Source organism: Ahaetulla prasina, chromosome 3, assembly GCF_028640845.1.
Source record: "Ahaetulla prasina isolate Xishuangbanna chromosome 3, ASM2864084v1, whole genome shotgun sequence".
Taxonomy (NCBI): Eukaryota; Metazoa; Chordata; class Lepidosauria; order Squamata; family Colubridae; genus Ahaetulla; species Ahaetulla prasina.
In genome coordinates, this window is record NC_080541.1 from 197,354,407 (window position 1) to 197,367,541 (window position 13,135).

The window sequence follows — 13,135 nt, forward strand, 5'->3', positions numbered from 1 at the left end:
TTAATTTCTAATTGTTATTTTATTTTGGGCACTCAAAATTATCTAAGACTGCCTCAATGTGTGCTGATATCTGCAGATATATTGCAATAGAGAATAGAGAATAGAGTAGAGTAGAGTGGAGTGGAGTGGAGTACACTAGACTAGAATGCAGGAGATCATGAGTTTTAGTGTCACCCTAGGCATGAAAGCCAGCTGAGTTATTTTGGGCCAGTCATTCTCTTTCAGCCCAACCCACTTCACAATGTTGTTATTATGGGGAAAATACGAAGAGGGAGGTATATTAAAATATGTTCACTGCCTTTAGTTATTTGTAAAAGTAATAAACAAAAATATAGTCAGCATAAGGGAAAAAGAGCGATAATTATGAATTATGCTGATCTCTTCTTTATCAACTCCCTGCACCAGCTATTTTGGGTTCAGTTTTCTAGTACCAGATCAGGAAATTCTGATTTTGAAATTCTGGGCTTAGAAAATTTAGAACTACGATGCCTTCAGTATGACCTGTGCATAGCTCATAAAATCATCTGCTACAAATGTCCTTCCTGTCAATGCCTACTTCAGCTTCAATCACAATAATACACGAGCACACAATAAATACAAACGAACCACTCGATTGCAGAAAATTTGACTTCAGCAACAGAGTGGTCAATGCCTGGAATGTACTACCTGACTCTGTGGTTTCATCCCAACATCCCCAAAATTTTAAACTTAGACTGGCTACTGTTGACCTCACCCCATTCCTGAGGTCTGTAAGGGGCATGCATAAGAGCACCAGCGTGCCTACCATCCCTGTCCTAATGTTCCCTTCAATTGTATTCATTTTATGTATTCAATTCATGCTTATATTAATATATATATAATTTAATATGTATTTGACAAAATAAATAAAACAATAAAAATTATCTATCTGGAGGAACCAGGCCCCCTTTTCAAAAGCATTAAAACGATTTCTCCACCAGTCGTACCCTATCCAGAGTAGGAAAACCATCCATAGTGATTATGCTCTGGTTTCCAGATTATTTTAGAAGCAATTTGCAAATGATATATTACTAATTCTGTTTAATGTGAACTCGAGTCTCCACCAAACCGATTGCCTCTGGCATAAAAGCACCCATCCTTCTGAGTAAGCCTAGCTATTCAGAGTTAAGCAAAAAAACAACCCCATGTGTTTCTGAGCAAGCCCAACGGGAAAGCAACTGCCGCACTAACGGTCCATCCATTTGCAGTCGATCACCATTTACAATGGAGCCTGTCAGCTGACGCCGACAAAATGCTGCTTAATGGTTTGCACAGGCAGAGAGGGAAATACGATGCACCCCTCCGGATTACAGCAACGCTTTTCAAAAACAGCGAAGCCCCACCTTCGAGCTTAACCGTGGACTAACCTCTCGCTTTGCGTGTCGTGACTATTCCTTTAAAATATGTGGAATATCGCGTTTTGGAATGGGCGGCTATAACAAAATATAAAAAATCGTAATAAGCTTCTGGCTGTTAGCAGACAATGGACATAGCAATACACTGAACAAAGGACGTAGCGAAACGGAAGAATGCAAAAGAGAAACACGCATCCCTTTTAAGTCCTCAAACGCCAGGCACATTTACCCAAAAGGAAGAAGTGGTCCCAAAGGGGCTTTTTTTCCAAAAGGCGAGTGGACTTTCTTGGGGGTTTTTTTCCCCTTTGAAAACGTTTCGCTTCTCATCCAAGAAGCTTTCAGTTCTTCTATTCATTTGCACGAGAAACGTTTTCAAAGAAGGAAAAAAAAAACCCAAGGTAGTCCACTCGCCTTTTGGAAAAAGCGCCTTTGGGGACAAACCCAACGATCTGGATGACTGAGAATCGCTCTGTAAAGGTAAGATTGGAAAAACGAGGAAACTTGCTTGCGCGCTAGAGTGTTGAAGTTGCTCGGAGCGTGAACTTTTCTAACACAAGCGCGTTTTACTCCCGAGGAAACGCGCAGGGCTCCCATTTGCTAAACTACGCTGGCATATTCTTCGCCACAAGTGAGCTGCGGCGAATAGCATACAAACCCTCCATAGGGTGGGGATTTTTTGAAATACTGCAAAGAGGAATACCAGCAGCAACTCATTCCACTTTCCCCTGTGTAGGAGTCCCCTTCCTCCCGCTAATCCAGGGGACTACTACTACTACTTCTATTCCACTTCTAATTTTATTCCATTTCTAATTCTATTGCGCTGTATAACTAGCAGTAGAGTAACCAACCGCGCCGCTTCTTCCTTCCAGCTCAGGAACTCGGGTGGCTTTTACTCGAGGACGGATCCTGCTCATTGTGAGCCTGGCGTCTCGTTCAGAAAAGTTGCTCCTCCAGGAGCCCTTCAAATCCGAGCTTCTCCACCGGGACAGCCTTGCTCCTCGCAAAAGCGACGCTTGCAGGAGAACAGCTCTCTTTCATTTCGGTCAACGGGTAAAGATGCACCAAGGGAAGCTGCTAAAACTTGGGCTGTCTGGTCTCTCCTACCTTCTCCGCCACCCTTTTATCCTGGCAACCAAGGGCGCAGACAAAGCGTAAAAGCGCACGGCTTCCCTGTCCTTGGCATGGGACGAGGATCGGGGAAGCTTTTCTACCCACCTTCAAACGGCTCCCTCTCTCTTCTCCTCGCCCGCAATGAAGCACTTCTGAAGAACAAAAGACCCCGCCGATTCAGCTCCAGCCGGACGAACGCGGACACTGCGGCGAAAGCAGCCGAAGCAACCGGCCACTCCCCCGCCTTTTTTTCTCCAGCTGGTGCGAGGCGTTTTTGTTTTGCGAGGTCGCCTATGAATGGAGCCGGGGGCGGAGCCCGCGGAGGGGTAGGGGGAAGTTTTAAGTCCTCGGCAGAGAGAAAGGGAAGGAAAGGAACCGTGCAAAACGAAAAGAGGAAAAGTGGGGTTTTGTACCTCTGCAATTTAGGACATGCTTTGAGAACCCTAGCCGCAGGATATGAACCCAGACTAAGACGGAAATATAGCAATTGCCATTGAAGAAACTTCTTTGAAACTAAAATAGTTGCGAAGGACACGGTATAAGATTACACTAGACTACAGCATTGGGGGGGTGGGGAGTCCCTTCACGGAGTTCAGCAATAACTTGTACCATTAAAGTGACCCAGAGATGGTGCTTTTTTTGGGGGGGGGCAACTGGACACTCTTGGGTTTTTTTCTTTTGAAAACGTTTTGCTTCTCATCCAAGAAGCTTCTCCAGTTCTAGCTAACTGGTGGAGAATGGAAGGATTTATTACTGAAAATCCTTCCATTCCTTATCAGTTGTTAGAACTAAAATAGCTTGTTGGATGAAAAGCAAAATGTTTTTAAAGGAAAAAAAAGAAAGGTCCAGTTGGCTTTTCAAAAAAAAAAATCCTTTGGGACAACCATGATTTGGATGATTGAAAATCTCATTTTATGACCTTTCTCACCAGTTATTAAATGAATCACTGCAGCTGATAAGTTAGTAACACAGCTGTTAAGTGAATCTGGCTTCCCATTGACTTTGCTTGTCAGAAGGTTCACAAAAGGGGATTACATAACCTTGGGACACAGCAATGATCATAAATATGAACCAGTTGCATGTATCTGAATTTTCTTCGCATGATCATAGGGGATGCTGCAAAGGTTGTAACTGAAAAATGGTCATAAGCAGTGGTGGGATTCAGCCAGTTCGCACCACTTCGGGAGAACCGGTTGTTAACTTTCTGAACAGTTTGGCAAACTGGTTGTTGGAAGAAATCATTAGGGCAGAGAACCGGTTGTTAAATTACTTGAATCCCACCACTGGTCATAAGTCACATTTTTCAGTGGTTTGAATCATCACTAAATGAATTGTAAGTTGAGGACTATCTGTACAGTTAACTGAGCCACATTACCCCTCAAATTATACACTGAGACTTGACAGAAACATTCCTCCAGAGACAAGACTACTTTGTGAGAAGTTTCCCCAATGGGAAAGAAGACCTCCCACTCAGTTCATATCAATAGGAGGAACAAGATGCATAGATTCAGTGGTTCACTTTCATGCTTAGGACCAAGGTTAACCATCTCCGAGTATTAGATGTAAGATTCTGATACATAGCTTATTTCCTGAACTCTGTTAATAGTTTATTGAAATACTCTATTGCCCTAAAATAGTCCTGGCAAGATATCAAGGCCTTTTGATAAAATGATGAGATTATTCATATCAGTTGAATGTTCTCAGTTATAACAAAAAGCAAAAGGTAAAGTTCAAGTTATAACCATTTAGAATTTAAGAAATGTCTTCAAAGGAGCTGCACTGTTAACTCCCAGCTAATTTGTCCAATGGCATTTGAGGACGTGGACAGGTTGTTGGGGAGGCTTCACGCCACTACATGTTTACTGGACCCGTGTCCTTCCTGGCTGGTACTGGCCACTCAGGAGGTGACACGAGGCTGGCTCCAGGGGATTATCAACGCTTCTTTGTTGGAAGGGGTTTTCCCTGCCGCCTTGAAAGAGGCGGTGGTGAGGCCCCTCCTCAAGAAGCCCTCCCTGGACCCAGCTATTTTGGGTAATTATCGTCCAGTCTCCAACCTTCGCTTCGTTGCGAAGGTTGTAGAGAGTGCTGTGGCGCGACAGCTACCCCAATACCTGGATGAAGCCGTCTATCTAGACCCGTTCCAGTCCGGCTTCCGACCCGGATACAGCACGGAGACAGCTTTGGTCGCATTGGTGGATGATCTCTGGAGGGCCAGGGACAGGGGTTACTCCTCTGCCCTGGTCCTATTAGATCTCTCAGCGGCTTTTGATACCATCGACCATGGTATCTTGCTGCGCCGGTTGGGGGGATTGGGAGTGGGAGGCACCGTTTATCGGTGGTTCTCCTCCTATCTCTCTGACCGGTCGCAGACGGTGTTGACAGGGGGACAGAGGTGACCGCGAGGTGCCTCACTTGTGGGGTGCCGCAGGGGTCGATCCTCTCGCCCCTTCTGTTCAACATCTATATGAAGCCGTTGGGTGAGATCATCAGTGGCTTTGGGGTGAGATACCAGCTGTATGCTGATGACACTCAGCTGTACTTTTCCACCCCGGGCCACCCCAGTGAAGTTGTCGAAGTGCTGTCCCGGTGTTTGGAAGCCGTACGGGTCTGGATGGGGAGAAACAGGCTCAAGCTTAATCCCTCCAAGACGGAGTGGCTGTGGATGCCGGCACCCCGATTCAGTCAGCTGCAGCCGCGGCTGACTGTTGGAGGCGAGTTATTGGCCCCAAAGGATAGGGTGCGCAACCTAGGTGTCCTCCTGGATGAACAGCTGTCGTTTGAAGATCATTTGACGGCCGTCTCCAGGAGGGCCTTCCACCAGGTTCGCCTGGTTCGGCAGTTGCGCCCCTTTTTTTTTTTTTTTAAATTTACATTTATATCCCGCCCTTTTCCGAAGACTCAGGGCGGCTTACAGTGTGTAAGGCAATAGTCTCATTCTATTTGTATATTTACAAAGTCAACTTATTGCCCCCCCAACAATCTGGGTCCTCATTTTACCTACCTTATAAAGGATGGAAGGCTGAGTCAACCTTGGGCCGGGCTTGAACCTGCAGTAATTGCAGGCTATTGTGTTCTAATAATAGGCTCCTAACAGCCTGAGCTATCCACGGCCCTTCCTTGATCGGGATGCCTTGTGCACAGTCACTCATGCGCTCGTTACCTCTCGCTTGGATTATTGTAATGCTCTCTACATGGGGCTCCCCTTGAGGTGCACTCGGAGGCTTCAGCTAGTCCAGAATGCAGCTGCGCGGGTGATAGAGGGAGGTACGCGTAGCTCCCATGTAACACCGCTCCTGCGCAGACTGCACTGGCTACCTGTGGCCTTTCGAGTGCACTTTAAGGTTTTGGTTACTACCTTCAAAGCACTCCATGGCTTAGGGCCTGGGTACTTACGGGACCGCCTGCTGTTACCGCATGCCTCCCACCGACTCGTACGCTCTCACAGAGAGGGACTTCTCAGGGTGCTGTCCGCCAAGCAATGTCGGCTGGCGGCCCCCAGGGGAAGGTCCTTCTCTGTGGGGGCTCCCAAACTCTGGAACGAGCTTCCCCCGGGTTTACGCCAAATACCTGACCTTCGGACCTTCCGCCGCGAACTGAAGACACATCTTTTCATTCGCGCGGGGCTGGCTTAAATTTTATCGATTTTAAATTTTTTTAATATTAATTTTAATGGGGTTTTAGTTTTATATATTTTAAAGTTTTTTAGGCCAATTATAAAATAAGTTTTTTAATTTGTATTTTAAATTGTATATTGTATCGTCTGTTTTTACTTTTGGCTGTACACCGCCCTGAGTCCTTCGGGAGAAGGGCGGTATAAAAATCGAATTAATAATAATAATAATAATAATAATAATAATGATGATGATGATGATGATGATGATGATGATGATGATGCTGGGAGTTATAGTTTAGCAATAAACTGGCACTTCATCTGTTTTTAGTCTAAGAAGTATTATAAGTAATTATCTGTAATTAGCTTTCGCCATTACTTTTTAAAAACATTTTTGCATTTACATTGTAATAGTAATTGTTTTAAATGTTGTCCCAGGACAGCAGTTCTTTGTATTCTCTAAGAAAGCAGAATTGTTAAATTGATACATATACAGGAATTCTTTGGTTTTTATATTCAAATATCATTTAAGAATAATGCCCTAGTTCAAGATCAAGGAAACACTTTAATGTTTTGATTCCTGTACATAAAATCTAAATGATGAAGCAAAAAAATAGCACACCTGAAATTAGCAACAGAACAAACTAAAGAATTGCTACACATTCATCTTTCTTTGGTGGAACAGCTATATTTTAATCATCCCCATAGAGGGCATTAGCCCCTCTCTTCCTTACAAAAGATGACAGATATCAATTTCTTTTTTCAAGGAAAGCATGATTTCAACAGGCTTTTCCCTCAACCAGATAAGGAGCTGACAATACAAGCAACCAGAGGTGAAGAGAGCAGCTGTATCCACAGAATGTTGGAAATCTCAAGCAACTAGTGAAGAAGGCTAAAAAAGAGAGAAGTTAAATAAAACAATCCAGTTAAGAAACATATACAAATTTGTCTCCCTTTGATATTACTAGCCATCTGTAGCTCTCAAAGATGTATCACACCAACAGTATCTTGGTTTCAGGGGATTTCAGAATGGTAGCAAAAATGCTTTGCCTCCTTGTCTTAAACTCCTCCCCTCCTTCAAAAGTAAAACAAGGACTCAAAAGGATCCCGCCAAAAAATTGAGAGGCTGAAATGGGTCAGATGTTGCTCATGTCTGGCTGTGGGGAATGTGTAAATCCAGCACTAAACTTTTATCCCTTTTGAAATGAATTATGGCACAGATGTAATTATTAATTCTTGCAATAACTATAGATATGACAAACCTTGAAAAATAGTTTTTCTTAAATCCAGCAGGAACCAAAAACAACTAAAAACTGCACAAAATTGTAATATTAGAGCCATGTGCATGCACTTTTTTTATTTAATGGCAACTATGCATGCTCTGGGTTATATGATGAGATTATAATCTCTTTCGACAACATTAGCCTCCAAGTTCTAAGAACTAAATATTGACCAGAACTTTTTGCTGAATGAGAGCCAGTAAGTCTGAGCCAAGCTATAATGGGTAGGTGGAAGGAAATGTAAGTCTCTCATTTATGTATAGAATGCAAGTCAGGGGAGAGAAAAAGACACCCAGGGCTCTAATTTTTCCAACTTAGGTAAAAAGAGCTCTGCCTTACTTTGCTCAGGGACTTTTTCATGTAGACCAAGTTTAATGGCACACATGAGCCAGATCCCTTTCTTCTACAAACCCCGTAAAGAGAGGATCATTTTATACTACAAGTAGATCCTTTCACTTACCAAAGGTGTATTGTACATCAAATTCTTCTCAGAACAAAACTGTCTGCCACACTGGTTTAGTTGGCATGAAATAGAGGCAGACAGGCTTTTCTCCGTTTCTTTTGAACTCAAGTGAGCAGGCCTAGAGCCCAATTTTTCCACCCCTGGAGTCATCTTCATATCAAATTTTAAGGCTTTTCTGTACTTGCTTCGGCTGTTATTTCCACTGGATTCATGTTCAGATTTAAGGTCAGTGTTCCCATCAGGATCATCACATGGTGGCATCTTTATTTCTTTAGTAATGGGAACTTCAGCTAAAATATAAATATCAGGATTTTATATCAATGCAGTGGGGGGAAAAAACAAGCTAGAAACACCTTTCGGTTAGATACAGAAGGTGTAATAGCTAAACAAAATTTTGTACCTACAGCACATTTTATAGATTTTTAAAATGCATAACATGGCTATCCAAAGGGAACAATTGTTATTTCATCAAAGATGGAAGTCAAAAACTAAATTAGATCCCTGATCTGTTTTCTAATGCACGAAATCTTTTTTGCTCCAATAATGAAAGGCAATTTTCTATAATTGTTTTCAGCATGATTAACATCTGAGTTTAATAACAATGAAAAATCTGAGTAAACATTTTGTGAAGAAGGCAGCTTCATATTACTGAATATTGGATAGGGATTGCTAATTATGATTTTGATGTTATGAAGAGTGTTATTTATACATGCTGAGAAGGGCAATCAAGACATTCACCATTATTCAAGAGGAAATGCTGTTGACTTACCTGTTCATAAACGCATTCAAAATACTTTATAGTTAGATTTGTGCATAAGAACAACCCATGCATATATTTTGCATGATACCAATTGAATCCAAGATACTAGTTCCCCTATGTGGAAAATTAGCAGCCATATTTCTTTATATTTTAAAATATTGCATTTGATAACACAGACAGTAATAGTTCTGGAGTTGTGGTGAAATAGCACCATTACAAACTTCACACATTGCAAAAAGGAGTTTTATTCTGATAGCAGCATATGCATTTCCAAGTGATAATATAATGGGATGATTATTTTATATCCTCAAATAAATCAGTATATTTCTAAGCACATAAATCTGACATTTTTACTTACACAAATCTTTATTTTCATAAATAAATAACTCAAGGTAGTGAACATACCTATTACTCCTATTTTATTTTATTTATTTATTTATTTTATTTAATTTTTATACCGCCCTTCTCCCGAAGGACTCAGGGCGGTGTACAGGCACAACTATCCTGTGAAGTGAGTTGGACTGAGTATGACTAACAAAAAGTCACTGAGCTGGATTTCATGCTTATGAGTTGGACTAGAACTCACTCCTGATTTCCAGCCTAGTGTCTTAACCAGTTAACTAAACTGGCTTGTAACTAAGAGGCACTCAAATGTGCTTCCACTGACAGTTTGGGCGGAAAAGTACAATTTTAGTAGCTTTTGCTCTAGAGCAATTAGCCATGGGATCCCAAGAGTCTTTGCTTTTTACTTCAGGAAATCTGCATTAATAGGTCTACCAAATGGGGAATCTGTCAATCTACAATATGGAAGCATCTTCGGTTGCCTTTGGACATATCCTAAAAGCACAACACCCTTCTGTTCAACCAGTTTAACAAACTGCAGTCATCCAAGATCTTTCTCCTTATGTGAAAAATATAAAGTTAAAAAACACCAAAGAAATTAAACCTAGTTAAAAGCTAATACATCATGCCTATGTGACTCCTATTCCCTTGACATGACCAATCTTGGACACAAATATGTATACATAATCACAACCAGCTGCACAACACCTGGATATCCTTATCTTCCTTAACAACTAGAACTTCCTCCAGCTGTCCAACCGAGAGGAGCTAATAACAGCAACTAGCTGCCCTTCTTTCCCATTGCTTTCCTTGTAAGGAATTATTTTCATAACAAGGAACAACCAGCTTTAAAATATTAACTGCTGTATGTTGAGAACACAAAATTTTAAATAAAAAGTCTGCAGGTGTGTTTGTGTAAAAAAATAAAATAAAATCTTGCATGCAAAAACCACTTACCCTGCAGCTCCAGAGGAAACACTGCAAATATTGCCTTCACATTTCCATAGTATTTCCTCTGGAGCATGAACCAAGAGTTACTCATCTCAGGCTCCAAAGACTTGTGGAAGTCCCTATAGCTGTGAGGCCAACCCTTTGGCACACGTGCCACAGGTGGCATGCAGTGTCCTCTCTATGGGCCCGTGAGCGATTACCCCAGTTCAGCTCCGTTGTGCATGCACACATACCTTCCACCGGCCAGCTGGTCTCTGCCATGCATTCGCAGGGTGGGGTGCACAGGGTGGGGCATGCATGGGGGACGTGCACATGGGGGTGGGGCACATGGGCCGTATACGCATTGCATTTTGGGGGTTCAGGCTCACGTGCGTGCATTTGCATGTGTGTGTGCGTGCTTTGGGCGCTCGGTCCAGAAAGGATTAGCCATCACAGCCCTATAGTATTGTAGAAAGTTAACACCCAACCCTCTCCTGGAAGAATGAAATATTTTGAGAAATATTAAAAAGGCAGAATATTATATTTCTCTGGATGAGAAATGGAGAAACAGGCTCTTGAAAAGCATCCCCCACCTTTCTTAATAGCCTTCAGCAGATGTCAGCACTTAAGAGATAAAGAGATAGCTAGCTCTATTCATAAGCAAATACCCTCACCCAAGATCCAACAAAGATAGGATTAGCCATCAGCCACAATAGGAATTGCCCAAAGCCCCTTCACTGCATCATCTCAGTTGCACCACCCCCAGAAGTTCAAACTTCAACCAAATTTAGCTCAGACAAACTCCTAGGATTTGTACATTGTTCCATAGGAGTCTCACAACAGTCAATAGAATACATGTTCTTGCACAGTAACAGGAAGTTCAGGTGCAAAGCCCAAGAGAAGGTATAAAAAAAAATCTCATTCTCAACTCTATGTAGTCAGCTGCCCAGAACTACCCATGTGCTTCTGCTTCATCAATAAATGGACCCTCTTTCCAATCAGCCTCCATTTTGTCTCCATTGCCTTTCTCCCGGCTTGGAACTGAACCAGATGGTTATTTCTTCCAACAGTATCATCAGGATACAGGGAATGGCATTGACCTTATTTCAGTTCAGTCCCCAACTGGCGGAGAGGCCTGAGTCAGTCTTGATCAATTCTGCTTAAATAACCTTGCACATATTAAGGAAGAAAACTAAATATTTTGAATTTTATCTACATCTCCATTTTTAAGTGAAGCAGACCCTATTTGAATAGACATATAATGTAGTGCTAGTTTTTCAGCCATCCTAATATTTTGGATATCATGGGATACTAAAAGCAATTTATAATATCCATCCCCATCTTGGCACTTCCTAGATACCTTGTGCTACAACCCATATAATTCCTACAAGTCACATTAAATGAAAACTGTAAAAATTATAGTGCAATATGGCTTACCTTCATTAAGTAGATGTTGGAACCAAAAAATCAGTAAGATCAATAGTATCCCAAAAGGCAAACAAAACCAGAAGAGAAAAGGAAATGTTAGATCATTAATTAAAGGAACTAGAGGATACTTCATTTTTGGTTCAAAATCCAGTCGAACTCACTGTGTGCATGACTTTCTAAGTTTTTGCTGTGTAACACTAAATACCTTTATGTAACTACCCTCTTTTACTACATCATTACTTGAATCACAAAGCAGCTATGCTATCATTCCAACACAGCTGATATTAAAAAAACCCTTTAAGCCTATTAAGAAGGGAATGTTACAGATTAAATGATAATTCGAGAAACTGCTGTACACCTTATATCTTGTACTTTAATTTGAAACAGAAAAATAAAGATAAGCAATATTTTTGCTATAAAGTCATTTTTACAGAACTATTCCATTTAAATATAAAGGTCCTTTTTAAAAACGTCTTAAGCAGCTGAAGTATGTAACAGCATAATCTCTTGCAAGATTTTCCAATAGCTGGATTTATTTTTTAAAAATGCTAATCCAAGGTTAACCATAGTTTATTGAAACTAAACCATAGTTTACTGAATTTTCCCAACTGTTTCACAAAATCCATAAATAAAGAAGATTCTTTGGGTTAAAATAGCACTGTGCCACAAATCAGCAAATCCATTTTAGGCCACCCTGTTCTAAGAATACAACTGCTATCAACACAGTGAACTCCCACAAGAATTCCACAGAATTTCAAACAACACCCATTGTAACTTTGCATAGTGTGAACCAAGTCACTATATCAAAGGTGGACAGCCTGGAAATTGACAGCTGTTTATTCCCAGTTTGAAGTGGGAAATATATGAAATTGTAGTGAAGGTTCTTAAATAGGCATTTGACTCTCCATTTAGAAATCATTCCACCCACATGTGTAATGTGGCAGCATGGGTGAGAAGAATGAGCCCTGAGGAACCCTATCCTGGAGTAACCCCAGGCATGATCACTCCCCCCCCCCACTCCCACCTGTGATGACTGGAACTACATGCTCAAGAAAGAGCAGGGTCACTGCAAAACGGTTCCTCCAAGTGCCAATATTTGCAGCCAGCCAGAGAGATTATCATGGGTTCTGTGCTGTACAACTACTGAGAAATTTAAGAGGACCAAGACTAGCACATCCCCTCCTTTCAGGTCTCATCCATCAAAGCAAGCAATGCCATTTTAATCCTACACCCAGATATGATGCTCAACTGTAGAAAATCCAGAAAATGGTTCCCCCAAGATCCTGGGTAACTAAATCTCAAAAACAACTCCTATAAATGAAAGTTAGAGATTAGGTGATAGTTACCTAAAATGGCTGTCCAAAAGATGTCTTCTGAAGATAACTATAAATTAAACCATTATTACTTTCAAGATGACCATCATTAGCCATTATTCATCTCCAGAAATCCGGCTTCATTCCTTAGTAAAGGAACTTAGTAAATTCCGTCAGCCCTACTATAAGAAAACTTACATTAACACATATTTATTTAAAAGAACTTTGAATCTCAATAGATCTATAAAAGCTCTTAATATTGTCTTCCCTAATTAGTTAGCCTTCGAACATGTGGAACTACAAGTCCCATAAAAACCAGTTTATACAAGTCTACTCGAAGCAGATCCTATTTCCAACATTAAATTTGGGGAGGAATATTATATCTTATTCAACGGTTCTCTAGTTCAGGTTCTCGAGTGTTATACGTTTAAATATGCAGTTCGAAATTCCGTTATTTCAATAAAGAGAAGTTTTTGGACGTATACGCTTGCACATGCCTACACAGCAAAGTGGCAAATCAGTCCTA

The 13,135-nt window shown here is 41.3% G+C and overlaps 1 protein-coding gene and 1 long non-coding RNA gene across 2 annotated transcripts in view; both read right to left on the reverse strand.

Moving 5' to 3' along the window:
* ARHGAP40 (Rho GTPase activating protein 40) overlaps positions 1-2,724 on the reverse strand; it is a 66,220-nt gene extending 63,496 nt beyond the window's left edge. The window contains exon 1 of the mRNA XM_058177094.1: positions 2,589-2,724. The gene's annotated coding sequence lies outside the window, so the exon portion shown is untranslated. The remainder of the gene's footprint in view (positions 1-2,588) is intronic.
* A 3,969-nt stretch (positions 2,725-6,693) lies between these two features.
* LOC131195853 (uncharacterized) lies at positions 6,694-12,969 on the reverse strand. The gene is made up of 3 exons (XR_009154562.1): positions 12,643-12,969; positions 7,834-8,126; positions 6,694-6,985 (listed from the first exon to the last, which is right to left on the reverse strand). It is a non-coding gene; the product is annotated as an uncharacterized LOC131195853 (long non-coding RNA).
* Between the last annotated feature and the right edge of the window lie 166 nt (positions 12,970-13,135).